The sequence below is a fragment of the Syngnathus floridae genome, chromosome 13 (genome assembly GCF_059516105.1).
Source record: "Syngnathus floridae isolate MCC-2025c chromosome 13, RoL_Sflo_1.0, whole genome shotgun sequence".
NCBI lineage: Eukaryota > Metazoa > Chordata > Actinopteri > Syngnathiformes > Syngnathidae > Syngnathus > Syngnathus floridae.
In genome coordinates this window covers 6187670-6208191 of record NC_142425.1, presented here as the reverse complement: position 1 = coordinate 6208191, position 20522 = coordinate 6187670, and the positions used below count along the sequence as shown (strand labels likewise).

Below are 20522 nucleotides of genomic sequence, written 5' to 3'. Positions count from 1 at the left end.
TGAGAAAATATACTAGGGGTGGAAAATAGCTACACCTTAGAGGCTTAAATGGCTGTCTTTATGTCTGGTCTGAGTGCAGATCATGTCACGCATGTGACAACATTAAGGGAACCCGCAGAGTGTTGCTCTTGCAAAGTGTTATGCTTTGACATGATGCTTGTGTGCTCACTGACCTGAACACAAAGGTCTTGTTCAAAAGAAGGCAAACCCTTCAATAACAGACTGTCGAAGGGAAGCTACAGTTAAAATGTGAAATTATTTAGCTTGGTTTATTTATTTTTTAAACACAGCATTCAAACCATGCAGTATGTCACTCAGCTATAATTACTCTTTAAGCCGTTAATTTTTATATGAAGTCATGCAAGCTACTTGTTTACACAATGTCGAGGCCTCCTTTGAATCATTTTAGAAAGCTCTTAACACGATTATGAATCCATATTTAATGAGTGCATTAAGAAATTAGGCATTTTTTAATATGTTGCTGGGGGTTCTATTGTTCACCACAGACAAAAATTAAGAATCAGTTGTTTCCCAATTGGCTAAAAATTCCGATATGTAGGAGTTCAGGCGGATCTAAATAAATGAATCCATCTAGTCTATGTTGTAAACCAGTACAAAGACATAAAGATAAGAGTAATAAGATTTACACCTCACAAGTCAAACATGATTTGCTCTCTAAATTGTAATTTAAAAAAAAATAATAATCCACAACAATTTTGGAGGTTCGACTTTATCAAGATAAATCATAATACGCATATATCTGTCACTCGCTCCAAATTCATCTAATCTGAAGTGATTTTGATTAAGTACTCAAATACTGTCTCAAGATCTGGGGAACAATTTTTAAGAAAATATAGATGATGACCAAGCAAACAGCTGAGAACATTCGGTTGATGGAAAGAACCTGATCAGACTTTGTTGAAAAGCACAAGAGTACCCTCAGGCATTGTTTTAACCAAGCTTGCACAAATGGCCTCTTTGTAGTCTAGCCACATTCTTTTTCACGGACTTTGTTCAAGTTTTAAATTTCACGTTAGTATGAAAAGAACGTCCAGTTGTCATAGTTACTAAAAAGAGATTTGTTTGACAGGGCCAGTGACTTAAAAAAGGACCAAATGCATTTGTATTTGCATATATATAGTCTTAAGACATGCAAGATTGCTTCTAAGTCTTTACATGGATGTTTCCTAACAACACAATTGTGTTTCGTGTAGCAATTTCATGCTACTCTGAAAAGCCCACAGCTACCTGTGTTTCAGGTGTAACCTGGTCTTCTAACAAGTAACGAACATCTGCCCCTCTAATCCTACTAATTAACCTGCAGAATGGCAACAAGCTAGGGTTACATCAAGCAAGGCGTGTCGATCCTTTATCCTTGCGCGTCAGTCTATGCAATCTTCTAAATCAGAGAAATTTAAGCCGGGACTTCCACCCCCAGCTTTAGCCAAAAAGGAACTGTCACGACAAGGGAGACAGACCAAGCCTTAGTATGTCTGCCACCACTTGTGTTTTAACCTTCATTCAAAACGTTCTCCAAATTTCCCTGCACCAACCTCCCTTTTGTCCAACTTTATGGAAACCCTATGCTTCACATTTGACTTAGTAAGTCTATATTCCAGCCAAAAATAGTATGAAGGAATTACATAGAACAGGTGTGATTTACTTTTTGGACATTGAAAACCAGACCAGTGCCTGGAGCCAGTCATCAGATCTCATAGCTCATTGTTCAAATCATAGTCATACACAACAGGGCACTTACATCAAATAGGGTCATATCCCCAAAAACAAAACTCATTTATATTGATCTGTAGAATATCATCTTCAAAAGGCTCCCTATGGTTCTTATGAATAAATGCAGAAAACCTCCCTTGGGACTGCAGCAAAACAATAAAAGAACAATGTAAGTACACATAGGTAGTGTACCTTGCCTTGAACCAAACTTGTCCCCACACTCCTCATGGAAGATCATGTGTGTAGTTATTCCTTATTAAATCATAAGATAAACGGGGTAGAATAAATCAGCAGGTATGGAGTAGATTGGCTGACAGAAAAATCAGAACACTTTTTTGATAGCTGACAAATCCAATCAAGGCTGCAAGCATAGCAAACATTCATTATATATTAGCAAAGGAGTCCAGAACATAAAACCATCCAACTTGGTGTCGCTTTTGTCCAAACAAATGGGATTAAAGTAAAGCAGCATATTTCCTTAAATGGAAAGATCTTAGTTCTTCTAAAGGGCAGCCTCCACCTGTTGTTTATAATGCTTTACCCATAGAGGAAATGTGATCCACAATCATTAATTTTAGAGTGCGTACCATGGCCACTCTGCTTTTATACAGTGTTTTATGTTCACAAGTCAGATAGTCTTGTTCTATAATAACACATAGGCCTCAGCATCTTATCTCCTCAGCTATCGCATAATGAATCAGACCTGCACTTAGGGAGAAAGAAGTATTAGCCATTGAGGCCATCTTGCAATATTATAGTAAACAATTTTTATGAAGCCATTTTAGAGATGAAATTGTGCAAATGGGAACTATGCTGAGCAAAGGCAAAAAGTAGAACCGCCTGACAGTGATTTTTGTTTTGTTTCCTAGTCTCCAATACATAAATGTAACATTTCAATGATATCAATACATGTAGTATTTGTGTAGTGTAATGTCAACAAAAACTCAGCATTCTTCTTAATTGGGAAAACCACAAGACCCAGCAAAACGAAGAGCTGAAATGCAAACAGTATTAACATAATTCATTATTTTGTTGTTGTTGTTTTGTACTCCTGCCAAGGATATTTGTTATGCCTATATTTCCATTGCCAATATTAGGCATAAAAAGTGGGAAATTGAGAAATACTTGAGTGAGTAAAAGTGCTGCTATTATGCATGGTTTTAATACTGCGAGTCACAATTGCATTGTTGGGAATGCTTGTCTCACAGCATTCACACAATTACCCCATTTAATTTGCATGCTGTGATGGAGACAGGAAAGGTGTTGGACTTATCAGTGGCATGGGAGGACTGCCTGTCAAGCCAGAATCATTTGTTTTAGAGGACTCACTGGATCCAGCGGTTGGATAGCCACCCACCAGGGTGACCCTGCTGCCGTTGAATTTGACCACCTGCTGATTTGTCCTCCCGGATATTTATTCTTTCTTGGCTAGGTCGCTGTTATCATCCCTGTAGGTACTTATAGTCCTTTTGGCTACTTGCCCTTACTCCAGCTTGCATGTGACCATCAAGCTCGCTGCTATAGACCCCCAGGAGATCATCCAACTTGCAGGCACAGTGCCTTCCTTGGTTGCTTGTCAATACAAAATTGTATCTCTGTTTAAACGACACAGCATTGCAGCCTACACTATTTTGATTATATTTTGTTGAATATTTTAACTGACCTTTCTGCTCCTTTAAATTCTGGGCCTCCAAAATCCACCATAGTCAGGAACACTGTAAACATACACTAAATCCATTTGATTTGTTAGCTCCTGTTAATTCTCCTCCAGTTAAACCAAGTATTCCCTGTGTCTGTGCACTTTTAAACTCTCAATCTGTCTAATAAATGTTTAATTCTTGCAGATATAATTACATCCCATAACCTTGAGTCCCTATTCTTCACCAAGAAGTATCCTTCCCCCCCCCCCCTTTCCCGATGGCTCTCATCCCACTCTTATAAATTTTTCAATGCTGTTGGAACTTTTAAGAAAAGTTTTTTAAAGCTGTGCATGCTTATAGACTCCTGATTCAAGCATTTCTGTCTGATTCTGCGCTCAAATATAATAAGAATGTTTTTTTGCTTGCTCAAATGAAAACAGTCATGTAATTCTGACAGTGTGTCACCAGACTGCCTTGTGAACTCTGGAAACAGGTTAATTTGCATCATTCCCTCCCTCTCCCATGTCACTCGATACACAACGCATCCTCCCAAGTCGCCAACCTTTGTCTGACAAATTTTCCCAGTGACCCTCCATCCTTTACTTGTTTCACAAACACATGCTTCTTCTCTCCTCATCTCCCTTGTCCTGACCATGGAGGGATTAAATGATAAGTCACCCTTTATTCTCCTTTGGTATAGTTAAGGGCCTGATTCCACTCTTGCATGTCTGATCCTCTTATATCAATGCATTCACCGAGGTGTTTTCGAAATTCCTCTTTTCCCTACTTTTTCTGCTGCTACTTAAGCCCACGTAGGCTTTGATGTCCCAACAAGTTGTAGACATGCAAGGCATGGTGTAAAACAGGATTCTATTTGTTTTGAGTGAAATTCAGACTGGTATAGGCATACATTTACCATTAAAGAGCCAGTACGTTTAGGGCTAAACTATCTTTAGAGGGACAGTAAACATAAGGGTAGAATCGGTACCAGACATTTACAGACTCTATTCAAACCCTAACTCTCCCAAAATATATATTTTCCAATATTTCCATATTTGGGGCATATGACAAAGGTCATATTTTTCTGAATAAGTTTCTAATTTGGTGTATTTAATTTAAATAATTCCAATGTGTCAGTACTCCAATGCTGCTCACAGCTCTAGAGTTAAATTGCATCTATCATTATTATTAAAATGCTTGTCCTGTCTCTTGATTACAAAAATGTTTAAAAGGCAATATAATAATACCTAATATCAATAAAGTTGATGTTCTGGAGAAATTGGAAAATATGTGCTATATATTTTGTAAAATTTTGGTTTTTTGTTCTTATGTTATAATCTTTTGAGTTTTTATTATCAGAAATGTAATTTAGTCATGAAATATTCTGGATATCAGTACAATAACCTCCAGATGCAGTGTAATTCCTTCTATCTCAAAACTCAACTCAACATGTTTATATGACAGAAATTGAATCTAGCACAATTTGCCTTGACTCCATGTGACCATGTGACAGTCCTATTGTAAAAGGAGGTTGGTGAGTGAAAAAATATTGTAAATCAAGGAAGCTCAATGGAATAGTGCTCAGTGAGAGTGGTTGTGCTCAATTTTAGTTCATATCGCTTCGCAATTTCTGAATATTTTATTTTTGCAGCTCAGATATGAATGAGTTGGTGTCGGAGAATGAGCGCCACAATTACCAAGCAGTGAGTAAAGACTAGGAAATAGGGAGGTGGAGGAGGAGGCAGTTGCCATGGAGATGATGGTAATCCTGGACATGCTCGGATGGTATTTTGTTCTCCCCGATTTACAGGCAGCCTGGATGTACACACGATGCAAACATAAAAATTTCTGGTTAATCTTCAATTGCCTCACTGACTTCAGACAAATGTGTAGACACAGGGGCTTACATATGGAATGAAGGCTGGGCGTGTCTCCAAAAGCACTAGAGACTTGCTTTTTTCCAATAAATGAGGACATGCGGTTTGAAAAATAAAAGGCTATATGGACAGATACAATTCCCACAAACGCCTCAAAATGTTGTCCTCGGAAAAGGAGCTTGTTTCTTGTTTTTCAAGTACGTGTAATGCAATTAGCAAACTACTACCGGAGATTTTATTATAGCCCATTCTGTAAGAGCAATAATTTATTCCAGTCATTATGCCTTTAAATAATTTGAGGTAAAAGATTGGAAATTCATCTTACAGACAAAAGTTCAATTTCTGTGCTTCTGTGTCATTTTGGGAGTAGTACTGACTTTATGTCAAAAAACGATCAAATTCAAATGTATGTGCATCCCGCTATGTGTCCTGCCTCATCAAATACTTGCCCCCAGCTCCAAGCCCCCCATCTTTTCATCACAATGTCTTTCAGGCCAGGCAGAATGAGGCACACAAGGAGAAAGCGAGTGGGGGAGAAATGGAGAAACCCCACCGCATCCCAATCAGCCCAGCTCACTGAGGCAGAACTCTGGCTAAAGTACTGGAACTGAGATGGCCTCAGCTTCACATCCTATTTCCAATTCACGGGCAACACAGTCCAATTCAATTCAAATACTAATAATAACAAATGAGGTACAACTGGATGGTTACGTGCGACATGCTGAGCTTATTCAATGTATTGTGTAAACCTATTTTCACACCCAGCGCAATTCAAATTACAGTCTAACTGCATATGGGTGGAGGTTTCTTTCTTTTGATACTTTCAGGTGCTGTTAGAAAGGGATGTTTGCGCCGTTGAGAGAGCGAAAACAGACTATTTGCTTCCCGGCCGGCCAATGAAATAGATTCCTCTTAGTCCCTTTAAATTCAGCACAAGAGAGGTGCACACAAGCTTTGACGTGACAAAGACTCTTTGGAGTCCATGCAGGAGATTGACGCAAGCAAAGGACATTTAAGTACCATGTTTTTTTGCATTTTAAAGTATTTGTCGGGTGGAAATCAGAGGGAGAATGTCATGTGACCCACTGTAAAACTGAACATGTTAATGATATTAAACACTCAGTCGTTCAGGCATGAGCTAATGCTAACAGGTCTGCAAGTATCAAACAAAAACAGTGTTACAAATGACACAATTATCATGGCGAGAGCGAAAGTGTTTAATCCTGTCAAACTTCAGAGTGCACAACACAGAGCCCCTCTCCACGCGCACAATCAGGCATGTCCAAATGCAATCCAAGTGCATGGCAAATTGAAAACAAATTTCTGGGCAATTTTCACACAATGAAATGATGATAATCTGGTCTAACTGCAGAACACAAAGCGAGGATAAATCTCTTCTCTAATCCTATTGTGTTTCGCCTACCTGCTCACAATGACTATGGTTTGCATCTTCCATTTCCACACCATTTTGTTTTCAATAATAAAAACCTGTTAGAACAAGTACATTTACTCAATCACTGCCATTATGACAGTCTCGTTCTAAAATCCCCAATCCAACACTTGCTTTGTGGGAATTTGCAGCATAGTTTTCACCTTCAACGTTTTCTGTACCGTATGAACTGGACATTCTCATTGTTCTATTGTTTTTAGTTGTACACTCATCAACAAGCGGAACAAAGCTACACAGCCCAATGACTTCAAAACCCACACAACCTTTTTCTCCGTGTGCAGATGCGTTCCTTCAAGTGGCACAGGAGCTTACAACAAGGTGCTGCATCTGTCTGGCAGGAGCAAGGCCAGGGTTGGCACTGTTAGGAGCATCAGGTATAGTACTCCATCAATGTGTTGGTCCTGATAATGCTGCAGCAGGCAAGGTTAAGCTGTGCTCAACGAAGCTGCCAAGGCCCTAACCGTTTGGCTTGTTTAGTGTGTTGTGCACTCAGCGATATCTTTCGGCTGAGGGAAAAGAGGGTTTAGATTTTCATTATGAGCCATTTTGTTTGAAGCACATAAGTGCAATATCTGTGGTGGGGTTTTAAATATTAGTATGGGTTATAATATCATAAATACAGAGCGGAGTTTCAGAACTCAAAGGAAGTCACTGGATAACCAAGTTGAAATAGAATTTAAGAAGGCAATTAAAATGATCCAAAAGAGACCATATTGGTAAAGCACAGATTTTTCTGGCTGTTTTATCAATCTGATGAGACTCTTGTTGAATGATTGCCAGTGTGCTGTAAATCATTGCTGTTTGCTTAGTATATAATTAAAGGCTTGGCCAAACCATTGACTAATTCATGATTAGTGTTTATCTACAAAAGAACAGGCAAAACTACAAACTGAATGTAATTCACAGGTGTTGCCAAGTTTATCAACAAGAAAAAACAAATATCAGGGCTAATGTTGAGAAGATAATAACTGCAACTTCTGGTCAGTCTCTTTGATATTATATAAATGAATTCATTTGAGATTCAAATTAAGTTAGGTTTGTCTCTGACTTTTCTGCTCCTGGAAAAGGATTCCAAACCAATTCTCATGGACAAGCTCGAGTCCCTGCAGTGATCTTGAAGATCATAAATGGTTATGTCTCAACCAAATGAATTAAATAAAAGACAAAGTCACGGCAAAAACTTTTATATATACATGTTAGTCAGTGCATCCTGAAGTTATCATTGACCTAAATAAAAATTTAGCTTTTCAGTGGCTTTACTAAGCTTCAGGGCTTTCGGGCTTGTGTCCTAGATTAGAGGCATCATCTGTGAGCATCTCAAGACTGATCATGTCATAATAAGCTTGGCGTCTTTATCTGCTCCTATTAGAAATTAAGCATGCTTTTCTGCACTATATTCATTTGCTTAAGGCTCAGATGACATAACTAGTTTCCACATTCCTGGGTATACAGGATCATAATAAAACATTCTAGACAATACTTTAATCCAACTCTGCTTGCAGTTTGCTGGAAGTCCTTCTTAGTTTCAGCATGACTATTCCCCAATACGCAAAACAAAGTCCCCTGCCATTACGGTTAAGGGTTATAGGCTTTGAGATAAGCTTTTTTGTTTTTGCCTACAAAAAGAGATAGCCGCTGAACTGGATCAGTTTTTGCCAAACAGAGATTAGTCATGTGGAGAAATGAGAACCACAGGCATTGCAAAAAATTAGATGGCATATCAGTGTATTATTATATTATAATCGCCCTTATTTCAAAAAGCATTTAGTTGCTATAATTAAAAAATTTTAGTTGATTGGTGGGTGCTATATAATTCAAATGATTTGTTTTCCCCTTTTAGGTGTCCGAAGAAAATATCTTTAGAAGTCTGTTTCTAAAGAGGTTAGTTTTGGCTTTCATTTCCTGCCTTTGTTGATGGAGAGTATATTTTCACTCTTTGTAAAGACAGCTGACAAATCTTTGATGCCATAAAACAAAACTTTATCTTTATTAACAAATAGTGCTGGAGGCTACTAAAAAAATTCCTTTGAAAGGGCAGCATGGTGGTGCTGATGTTGTTCTAGGTAACACATTTGTGTTCTCTTTGTGCATGGGTTTTACTCCTGTTCTATCCCATGTTCCATAAACATGCACGTTCAATTAATGATTGTTTATGTTGCCTGAGATTCTGAAATACAATAAATATTAACTTGGGCAGGATCATCAATGTAAAATAAACTCAAAATGACTCTTTACTTTATCACAAAGGAATGCAAGATAGTTTCTTTCTTCAAAAGTGTATGTTTTGCCAAGGAAACACATTAATTGTTTAGTGGAGCCTTTTGTTGCAAGTCCCACTGACTGCAAAATTGTATTTCAGCTGTGCCTAGACACCCGTTTATTTTCCATACATTAATTATTTCGACAGTTTCTGCTTAAATTAATTAGTGATTTCTACTGAATCCCACAATGTCTTGAATACTAAGCCTCAATTAATTAGTTTAGAAATGTTCTCAGAGTATAAATGTACTCTTGTGAGCTTAGCTCAGTAGGAGAAATGCAGCACCCTTCTTCATAATTTATCCGGCAGTGAGATCAATAAAGGCCGGCTGTTATGAGTGTTGGCTGACACTGCCAAATGCCGTCTGCCATCACTTAGATCCAACACTTTGGCTAATTGACTCACAGCGATGTCAGGTGCAGTGTCATTTTGAAGTCCGTTGTGACCTACATGAATGTCAGATATTAGATGGCTCAAATGATCATTTCGGGATGTGTGACCATGCCTTTATTTCGATTTAATACGCACTGAGATTGAAAGAAAATATGCTTTCATCTGTTGGAACTGAGGGTACTTTGAGGAAGCTGAAAAAAGAAGGGGGGAAAAAAGAAGCTGCTGAATATCATTTTTTGAGCTTTTCATTGAATTTCACTTTGTCTTGTAATGTATAGTGGCATTGTTAATTTAGAAGTGCTGAAACTGAGCCAGCGCTGGAGTTAAAAAAAAGACTGTATCTCAAAGACAAAACTGTCAGTGCTCATTGACCTTGGAGAGAGATGATCCTGATTTATCTTTCCCTAATTATTGGCAACTTTCCACAGAACTGATGTTAATCACATATCTATCTTGGTGGAATTCACCTCAGGTCAGTCTCCTCTGGGGTTATTCAGTCTGAGAAAACAGCAAATGGGCCATTCCTCATGTTATCATGGCGGTACTGCTTGAATTTTGTCGGTTAAACATCTGAGGTTAAAGGTCACAGAGTGGCTGTAATCATATAAGCCAGCTACTGTTAGAAAATTGTTGAGGTGTGGCATCATGTATATGACAGGAACCGTGTCGTGCATTTATTAACTACCCTTTAAATCAGTTGAACATTTATATTTTATTTCCTTATAAGTAGTTGCCTGTGGTGCTTATTTCAAACGGAGAGAGGACCAGACATCCTACGGGTGGGGGGATGGTGACGTTATTTGATTATATGATATTCATTGTCATTTTGACTTTACTCGTGCATTAGCATAGATTAGTGATGGTGACTTTGTGTGGTACAACCTTCATACAAAATCATACATTGTTGTCCGAATGGAAAACCTGTATTCGAGGAAATACGGTAACTAACAGCTGACACACATCACTAGAGACTTTCCTAAATCGTGACATTTTACCAAACCAACCGTGCTTTTATACTGAACACAAATAAGGCTTTGCGATTTACCACATCTGCCAGTGTTATAGTCTGTGTCTGTAATGAAAATGTCCAGGCAAGGATATTGCACGCCCACAATGCCTCAGCACAGTGACTGTGAATCAATGCAAGCAAGGTCAAGAAAGACAGGACATCAGCAGGACATTCCTCTGTCGGATCAGACAACTTGATGTCGTCACACTGCGATTCCCGAAAGGGTCTGGCAAATTACAAAGTTGACGATGGGTACAGTTTATGGTCCGTGTCAGTAGCGTGTCATTAGCATTTACCGCCTGGTCCTAAAATGGCTGATTGAACATAAAAGTGAGTGTGGAAAAAAATCATGTTTACTACCGAATTACATCCCTAAGTTTTGTCTGATAGTTAAAAATTGATTAGTTGTAAAGTGATGGATTGATAGCTTATTGCTTTTCAGAAGATAACAACCTTGTGAATGAAATAGAAATCATAATGTGTGCGGGTGCATGGCGAGGGATGTGAACCGAATTCAGGTTGCAGGAGGCAAGGGAGGGGTGCAAGGTGCAAGTTTTATATGCCCCTTCATTAGCATCGCAGGATAGCTCTAACCCACAGGTGTCAAACTCAAGGCCCGGGGGCCAGATACGGCCCACCACATCATTTTATGTGTCCTGCAAAGACAAATTGCGCATCAAGTTCGTGTGTCATTTCTAGAATTGCAAATTGTCTTCACTTTTAATATATATTTTTTTTTTTTTATATATTTGACCAGTTTTTACTCATCTGATTTGAAAATGAGTTATTTGTCAGTTTGTTTTGTAGCTTTCACTGTATATAACATGAGGTGCTCATACATTTATTTGGGTTGACAGTCATAATGGCCCTCCGAAAGAAGCTATGACTACAATGCGGCCCGTGAAAAAAATGAGTTTGACACCCCTGCTCTAACCTATCCCAGCTATATTTTGGGCATCACTAATATTTAGAAATCAATCTCACCCTTGTATTTTTAAATTTGTGTTGAAGTGAATAATTTTTCCAAATAAAGATTTACAGTTTAAATTTAAGTAGACAGTGGCTGATGATCAGAAAAAAATGTGTGATGATCAATATACTGTTTGGATTTCCTTATTCCAATTCCCGATTTCCAATAAAACATGCATGCTTTAATCACTACAACCGTGTCTAGGTGAAATAAATGTAGTCATTTAGGTATTTAACTATGCGATTGTCAGCATTTGCAAGAATATCCATATCATAATTGGCAGAGCTTTGGGAGTAACATGCTTTCTTCCGCCTTGACTTTTAAACTGAACTCGACACCCTGCAGAGCTCAGTATAAATCAGAGGTTATAGATCAAGATAGAGTCACGCAATTATCAGCACAGAGTCCAGGACCTGAGATGAATGCCATAATAATATGCTGATGCATGAAGATGGGAGTTAAAATCTCCTTCTCCATTTCAAAGCATTTTTAGATGTTGAGTTTAATCACTTTCGTTGTGAATGTGCTGTTCGAAAGACAATTATTTTCAAACTAATTACTGTAAGATACTATTCAAATCATCATTGAAGTTTCATTGTAATTAAAAGTTAATGTGGTAAACAAACACACCATTTATTCCAAAACCATACAATAAAAAAGGGGTTTAAGAGGAATTTTAAAAAAATGGACATAGAAGGGGTTTTCCCATTGTTTCGCAAGAAATCATTCCAAAAAGAGGAACTGGCAATGTGCGTTTGTAATTGTTACTGAGGAAGAAATGTGAATTTCCTAAACAAGCGATGCTGCCAAGGTAATTGCGCTGGGCTCTCTTTGCTGATGTTTTCTCCCATCTGTGGAACACAAGTAAAAGCAAGATAGAGTGTTTGGCTCACTCAGAAGAGAGCCACAAAAGGAAGGGGCGAACGGGGTCAATTACCTGAACACAATTACTGAGGCTAACAACTGCCATCCATCACTTGCATCCTCTCTCAGCACCTCGCCAACGATCTCATCCCCACATTTTGGTTGGCCTTCCCGCTAGATCCTCGAGACACTCTGTCATCCCAAAGAGGCCCCTCCTCTTTCCAATTGAAAACCTGAGTGGCATTCTTAAACAACCTGCTCCTCCTCACCCACTTCCCTGTCTTCTTTTCACCCACATGTCTCTCACTTGAGCCACCCCTGCCGGCAGAGGTAAGCTACCCTTGACAGTGAAGTCTTCCCGAGGGGGAAAAGGCCAAACCTGCCAGGGTCTGTCAGCGGAGGCTGCTATAACATCTCACTGCCAGCATATCAGGTCTGGAATTAAGACAGGGCAAATTATTGCCGGTGGAATAACTGACCTGATCGCTGTGAATGATCAAATAAATTGGAGATAATAGACATTATCCCAACGTACAGTAATCAGAAACAAATACAATTGATCCAGGAAAATTAGGCTAAATACATTTCAGTATTCTTGTTCCAAAGCTAAAGTTTTATGGCAGTTGTGAACATTGAAAGACACATTTGAATTTAAAAAGCACATCAAACTGGAATAGAGTGTGTTTGTTTTATTTTGTCTTACCTAGATGGCTGGTTGAGCGCATTGAATTTTATATAAAATCATTATTATAATGCTTCAATATTTGAAGTGTCTCTCTTGGGTAAAGCTGTTGTAATGATTTTTTTTTAATCATTAATGATTAATAAGAGACAGGCTGTTCCTTGCTGTTTGCATTGCAGTGAAGTTTGAATGACCATAACAATCTGCTCTGAAAGAAACGCCCAAGGACAATCGGGTATACAAACCACAGAGAAGCCACTCAGATTGTTTAATCTGTAATAAAACAATGAATGCTCCCTCTGGGTCATGTGCCGGGCCATTCCAGCAATATTAAATTGATATTACATTGGAAGCAAAACTCATTTTTAAATGAGCCAAGAGGAAAGATGTAAACATTCTTAGGCTCCAATTTCCCATTTTATTTCCCTAAATATATTCTAATACACAAACCCATACCACAGCAGGCTATGGAAAGAATAGGAGGTGATAAGCATGATTGCAAATGTGATGAGCAGCCAAAAAGACAAAGCTCATGCTGCTGCAAGACAGAAGAGTCTGGCAGGAGGAGTGTCTTGAGTCCAAGGTTACGGATTTGCATGACTAATATGTGTCTGGAGTAGCAGTCTTAGGGTTACTGAGGTTACATGCTGGGTTCACTGATTAGTCATTACACCCATCAGTGTGTGTGGATGTTTTTGTTTTTGTATTTTTTTTTTCACCATGGTTGCCCTTGTGAAAGGTGCTGACTCAAATAATAATAACAATAATAATAATGATAATAATAATAATAATAATAATAATAATAATACATTTTAATTATAAGGCACCTTTCGAGGCACTCAAGGTCGCCAAATGTAAATGTGATTTTCACAACAGTGTTTATGTGCAGGCTTATTCCAACTTCCCTCAAACAAAGTGAATGATTCCTCTACAATTCCAACTATAAAAGCCAAACTCAAAGATGTTAGCAAGAAAAGTTGAATGACACTGAGGTTGTTACCCTCTCAGAGACCAGCCAATCTAAAAAAAAAAAACACCTTAAGGCCTACCCGTCTTTTATTTTCGTACTGGCTTTTGGCTCGTCTTCTGACAAGCTCTTACTTTACCTTTCTTCAAGTTTGGATGTAGCCCCGGAGGCCAATTACTCAGCGTGAGCACAAGATCCTATTACAAAGCCAGGTCACGGTCCAATGTTCTCCATACACAATATACTGGTCTGCAAAATTCCCAAAATACCTGCTTCTACCTCAGGCGTGGAGTTGACGAAACAGCAGCCAACACACCTGCAACCAGGCATTGTGTCCAAATTCAACTACCACTTGCATGTAATTTCCATTTGCTTCATAAATATTTATTCAGGCAACACTAATACAGCATCAATTAAAGCCTTGTGTTTGGTGAGTCAGAGTTATCGCTGACGCTGTTGTATAAGGATAGGTGTTGTGACTACAGAAAAACAAAATACAGTAAAAGAACAAAAACATGAGATTACAAAACAAGCTAAAAAAAAAAGCTAAACATTGTCAAACATTCAAACACAAAGGAGCCCAATGAGGTGGGAAGAATCTGTTTTTGACACCTCCCTGGGACTACCCTGGACAGGCTGGGATGGATGGATGAACGGACGAATGGATGGACAGACTGGCGGATGGGCGGATGGAGATACTTATCACAGAGGAAATTATTTGGAAAATTTTGTGCACCGTGCTTTGAAAAACAGGTCTATTTGAAACAAATTCTTCTTGAGAACAAATAATCATTAGAATGATTTAGCTGTAAAAGTTCAGGCTTGCCGACCTCTAGTGACACCGGAGCCTTGGGTACATGCCAGATGATGTCACATTCAACAAACTCGGGAGTCTGTGTACACTGACACAAGAACACTAAATTGTAATCAGGCTTGACAGTCCACCGGCTGCCAGAAAGGTCATCTCCCAAGGCTATTCAGCATCAAGCAAGAAGAGAGCCAAAAAGACAAATGTGGGGGTTGAGCGGTAGTTCAGAGTCCAAAGTGTGAGGTCCAACAAAAGCAACAAGAGCAGGCGTGGAGAGATAGCAGCAAAATTGAGAAAGCCAAGGAACCAGATTGCTCTCATGGCTTGAGGCTGCTCACTAACAGCTGACTGTATATAGGTCAACTGCATCTCTTCCGGGTCAGAGCATGACAGTACATTTAATGGAGCAAAAATGATAAGCAGCCAGTGGCAGAGGGTCAAACCTAAACAAGTATTTTGCTTAAAGTTATGTGGGTGTGACTGGTTATTTGTCTCAACATGTGCTCTGTGACTGAATAGCAACCAGTTCAGGGTTCTGTCTGCCTTTGGCCCGATGTCAGCTGGGATAGGCTCCAGCACCCCGCGCGACCTTGAACAGGAAAAGCAGTGTTGAAGATGGATGGATGGATGGATGGATGGATGGATGGATGGATGGATGGATGGATGGATGGATGGATGGATGGATGGATGGATGGATGGATGGATGGATGGATGGATGGATGGATGGATGGATGGATGGATGGATGGATGGATGGATGGATGGATGGATGGATGGATGGATGGATGGATGGATGGATGGAACACAGAATTTGCTATCTTCCATTGGAACTAGAATAGGTGATATTTTTATTCATCATTATTCATTTTTTATTAATATTATTTTTGTTTTTGATGACACATCATACATACTGCAAATTAAAAACTTGCTGAGATATTTCAACACTGCGTAGTCGATGGAACCGGTGACAATCATTTCAAGTTGAACTGTAACAGCATTGCTTTCCTGATGCTTACACATCAAATAAAGGCCTCGATGAATAGTTATGTTGTCAAGAAGGAATAATTGTGTTGTTAAATACATAACCCTAAAGCGACTTGAATGAGAGAGGAGTAATTAAATGTAGTAGTGATAGGAGGGGTTGTGATTGCTACCACATGAACATTAAAAACCAGAAGGTCTCTCAAAGACATTGAACTGGAGCACGGAGAGGTAAGTACAGTACATGCAATTTTGTATTTATGGTGTCTGGGGACAAACTCTTCTCTAGTGTAGTAAGTAGCTACCCTGTGATTTGCACATCTGTACCACAGTGATAATCTTTGTGGTCCCTTGCTTTGATTTAAACCCACTTCCACAATACACAAACCACTTACACCCATATTTGGAGGCCACCTCCCAAGCATCTTCTTTTATAAAGACACAAGTGATATATCACTATTACAGCAGCGGTGGGTCGATTACCTCCATGAAGTAAAAGAAAAAAAAACAAACAGAAAAGTTTTCCAGAGTCCATACCTCACTAACTGCTACACTTTGATATTGAAACAAGAATTTGTCAATTTTACGAGAACACTTGTTTGGCCTCTATTTGTATGGTCTTATAACCCCAGGTCTTAGTTTGGAGAGGGAAGGTTTTTCACTTTAAAACCACATAATGACCATGGACTTTCTCTGATGGAGTGAGTGAGTCATGTTTTCTCTCGTGCAAATAAGATACTCTTGAGTGAACCATTTACGCCCAAATCACTGCACTGGAATAAAAAAATATGTGGGAGTCTGAAATGAAAACGATACAAGTACTGACTGTATTTAATACATTAACATTGTATTTTTCTTTTAAAAGTAAGATTACTTAAGCAACAAGGGAAATTGGGACATAATGAGAGGTGACAGCACATATTTACAAATATAGCAACAAAAGGATTAAGTCGAGGATGACCATATGAAATACTTTGGTTCCTCAACCACCTTTTTCCAATTTACTTTATTCTCTTACCTTTTCTTGTGAGCGTCATCAGTTCCTTATCTTGCAGATTCTGATTGGGCGAGTAAGCAAGCATTCACACCACCTTGAAAATACATTCTCCATCCTGACAGGACCATGATCAGATACTGTGTAGAGTTGTCCCTGTCGTCGTGCAGAATTAATAAATCATGTGAGGGAAAGTTAGAATAAAATGCGCATGATACACTTTCAATTAATTTATTATAACTGACTGTTACAGTGTCAAATACACAGCAAAAAATTCCTCTCTTTTGACAAACTTTTGTCCTCATAAAACAGCTCTGCTTTCATCTTTGCAGCTTTTCTAAAAGATTCAAGGATCAGTGGACCAATATTTCATTTTATGCTATCTTTCAAACAATATTGATTCTAAAATCCAAGGTTTTATTCCAGTGCCTACACAGCTATCGCTGGTCTTTTTAGAATGGAATGAATGAATGAATGCTGGTAAGGCTGCGGTGATATGTGACAAACCAGTGCACAAACAAACCATCTTAAACACACTCTTAGGATTGGATCACAGCGGCTTATCAAGGATGTGACCAAACAACCTTAGAATTGAGACAGTCTGATGCCTGAGAGTATCTTGGTGTATAATGCCCTCAGCAAGACTGGTGATGCATGGGGCACACTATTAGGCAAGATTGTGATCTGGGTGAAGCTCAAGATAAACTCGTGTTTAGACAAGGCCAAAGTTGTTGAGTCAAAGTGGTTAAGTCAAAAGAACATAGCATTTCTAATCACATACTTTGCTAAATTGGCATTAACCTTTTTTTACTGTTTTGAAAAGTTGAACTTTCTGTATTTTGACAGTAATATACTGTAGCCTCTTTCTACTGCTTTGAATGGAATCCTCAGCCTTTACTTTGAAAATTGAATAAAGCGCCTATGAGCAACATGCTGAAGCAAAAACATTGCTGCGTTATGATGCAGCTATGATGTCAGCCTCCCTCATTAAATAAATATGTTATCAGATTCTGCTTGATTGGAAAAGGCTGGCGTTCATGGGCGGCGATACCTTGAGGCCTTGATCAGAGAGCCATATGTGCTTTATGTCCCTTGTGAGACAGTTTTGTAAGTTTTCCGCAACCTAATAGCTTTATTTATGTGTTCCAGTGCATGTTGAAAGAGGCAGCATGAATATAAAAGTGAAGCAGCTGAAAATAGTTTTTGTTCTTTGGAGGCCAAATTCCAAACAATAGGCAACTGTGATATGTGAGACTTTCTGGGGTTTATTGGAGAAGATTATTTTCAGTCTCTAAATGGGCTGCACATTAAATCAGATTGGGCAATATATCAAATGGCTGATAATCTGATATGAACAAATGTACAGTGTCGAGTCTTTCTTCACTGGTTGTTAGACCAGTACCCTCCACAAAGCAATTTCACAATTTTAGGGTTTGAGGTTGAAATTCGGAATTACGGCCAAAGTCTAGCAATTAAAGAAGGGCAGTTTGTGCTGTTGTGGGCATAAACACAGTCAAAGCCATTGCCACTAATCATTCCATTGAACTGTGGTGTACTCACATTTTGCATGATGACATCTCTTTATGGGATTTGATGCAGCAATTCATTTGTAACCTCAGCATTGTGCCAATAGACAAACACTATAAATACTATAACTATGTTCAATCAATCACTTTCTACAAAGTTTCAAAGGGTGTAGCTATACATGGAAAAGGACAACTTTAGAAGTCAAGAAGAGGTAGAAAGCAAGTGCTCAAGTGGCAAATTGAGGTACCTTGGAAGTATCTGTTGTTTGTTGCTCCAACAACTGCCGCCAGTCAAGAGTTCCACAAATTACTTTCTGGTCCAAATTAGTTCTGTTTGCTCGTCACACCCTGGAGTTCAGTCCATGTCTTTCTCTTCAGTTTCATTTTCTTTGAGCTTTGCTCCATTTTTCTTTGTCACCCTTAGCAACCAATTATTAATATTGCTGTGTGCCTTCCAGAGCCTTGCTATGTTATTCCAGTTGTACCACTTGTTAAGTACAGCAATGATAATGATGACCTTTAAAACATAAAGGGAAATTGAAGAAAAAATAACTAATATTAAATTCATGACAGGTTACAAGAAGTAAGGTGTAAGACAGACACAAAGTTGACTACGGTATATACGAACAGATTGGGAAATACGATTCGTAGACAAAGTTTTAGATCAAGTGAAACATATATAGCACATTGGACGTTTAGAAGACTCTTAGCAACAGCAGAAAGACACTAAAATAAGGAGAGAGATGGCAAGGGCTGTTCCGTTCATCCTATATCCGAGCCGCCTGCTAAGCAGATGATGATGAATGAGGCGGCGGGGAGGCCGGCTCCCCTCTCTGTTTGCCGGATGGAGAGTTGCGCATGAGTCGTTTTCTCTCTAATTACCTCTCACTTACCATTAACGCTGCCATAGCCACTCCGTTCCACCATCAGTTGCTGGCCTATAGGCTGCCACTTCCCATTGGGAGCCGCTAACAGAGCAATGGTATGTCGCTCACTTTTGATGCCTATGTAAAATAACTTGACTTCCACTGAGGCCATTTCTCTTCAAGTTCTGGTTTTAAAGCTCTGGACTGTGCCTTGAATAATTAATTTTTCATCGTACTATATCATTGTGTAGGGCTGAAATCAGATGAGGCAAAATGGTGACGTAATGAATTAAAATCCGGTGTCAATATGTTCTGGTCCAATTTGATAGATTTAATAGAATCTGCAATTGATTAGCTGCATAAAACTAAGTCATGTGATCCACAGTGCTAGCAATGGGAGACGTAGGGTCATGGACAGATTTCTTCTACAGTGTCAATGTTCAGTGTCATAAAGAATCTTTCTTCAAACTCCACGGACACTCTTCTCGAAGTACCTCTGTCAAAATGGGAGTGGTTAATTTAAACGAATTAGGACATTGAGTATAATTAAACAAAACTAGACATGTAAAATTAACATCTATGTCATTACAATTTAATGGCAGAGAGAAAAAAGAATGGGTGCACCATTGAGGACTAATGGCTGAAGGACAATTTAACAGGAAGGAACTTGGCGAGATTAAGGCACACTGTAGATGTGTCTGAGACGTAAATGGCCTCATCAATTCTTTTATGAACCACAATACGCCAATAAGCCAATTACTTATTTACTGAACTGTTGGATTTCATCCATTTATCCATCCGGCTGTCCGTCCGTCCATCCATCCATCTTAAAGGCAATATCCTTTCAAATCAAAAAGACAAAGTGCACTTGTGCCATGTTATCAGTCATCTTAGATCCTACTGAAAACAATTTATCCTTCATACAGCATACTTGTAGGTGGCCAGGAATTGTTGACAAACGTATCCACTGAAAACCAATAGTCTTTCAATTTTAACTTCCCCTCTAGCGCTTAATCACCAAAGATAATTAAGAAACACAAAAGGAACTTTGTAATTTGGGATTGATTTCATAAATTTTTTCTCAGTTTACTAAAAATACATTTAATTTCAAATACATTTGCACAATCACAGAGATATTATTTCACCCCTATGGTCATTTTCTATTGAAACCTTAAGTAAACCCAGTACCGTAGGCAATGGAGGCTTATTAATATTACAGGACCGTCTTTATTCATTATGAATGAGAACAAGTGTGAAGACTGAGAACAGGCTGCAAAACAGTAAGACCGTGGCTGTAACAATTCGGGTCATACCAATAATCAATACGTCTTGCTCGCCTTAGTTTAACTGACAGTTAACAGAGCAAGACTATGTATTTTTTATCCTTTTTGTCACATGAAATCATATAAATTTTTTGTTGCATCTCTTCTGTAAAAATAGGAATAATCAATCAAAATCTTTTGAATATCAGTGTCAGTTTTAATTAATATATCTATGTACACTATA

General features: G+C 38.6%; 1 protein-coding gene across 5 annotated transcripts in view; it reads right to left on the bottom strand.

Annotated features, from left to right (window-relative positions):
* Nucleotides 1–20522, bottom strand: part of mfsd8l1 (major facilitator superfamily domain containing 8-like 1) — a 240800-nt gene that overhangs the window by 183771 nt on the left and 36507 nt on the right. For 4 of the 5 annotated variants that reach the window (XR_015862206.1, XR_015862209.1, XR_015862205.1 and 1 more), the window contains exons 15-17: nucleotides 19044–19269; nucleotides 18399–18667; nucleotides 16649–16780 (exon numbers count right to left, since the gene is read on the bottom strand). The gene's annotated coding sequence lies outside the window, so the exon portion shown is untranslated. The remainder of the gene's footprint in view (nucleotides 1–16648; nucleotides 16781–18398; nucleotides 18668–19043; nucleotides 19270–20522) is intronic. The other variant, XR_015862204.1, reaches the window with a different exon arrangement.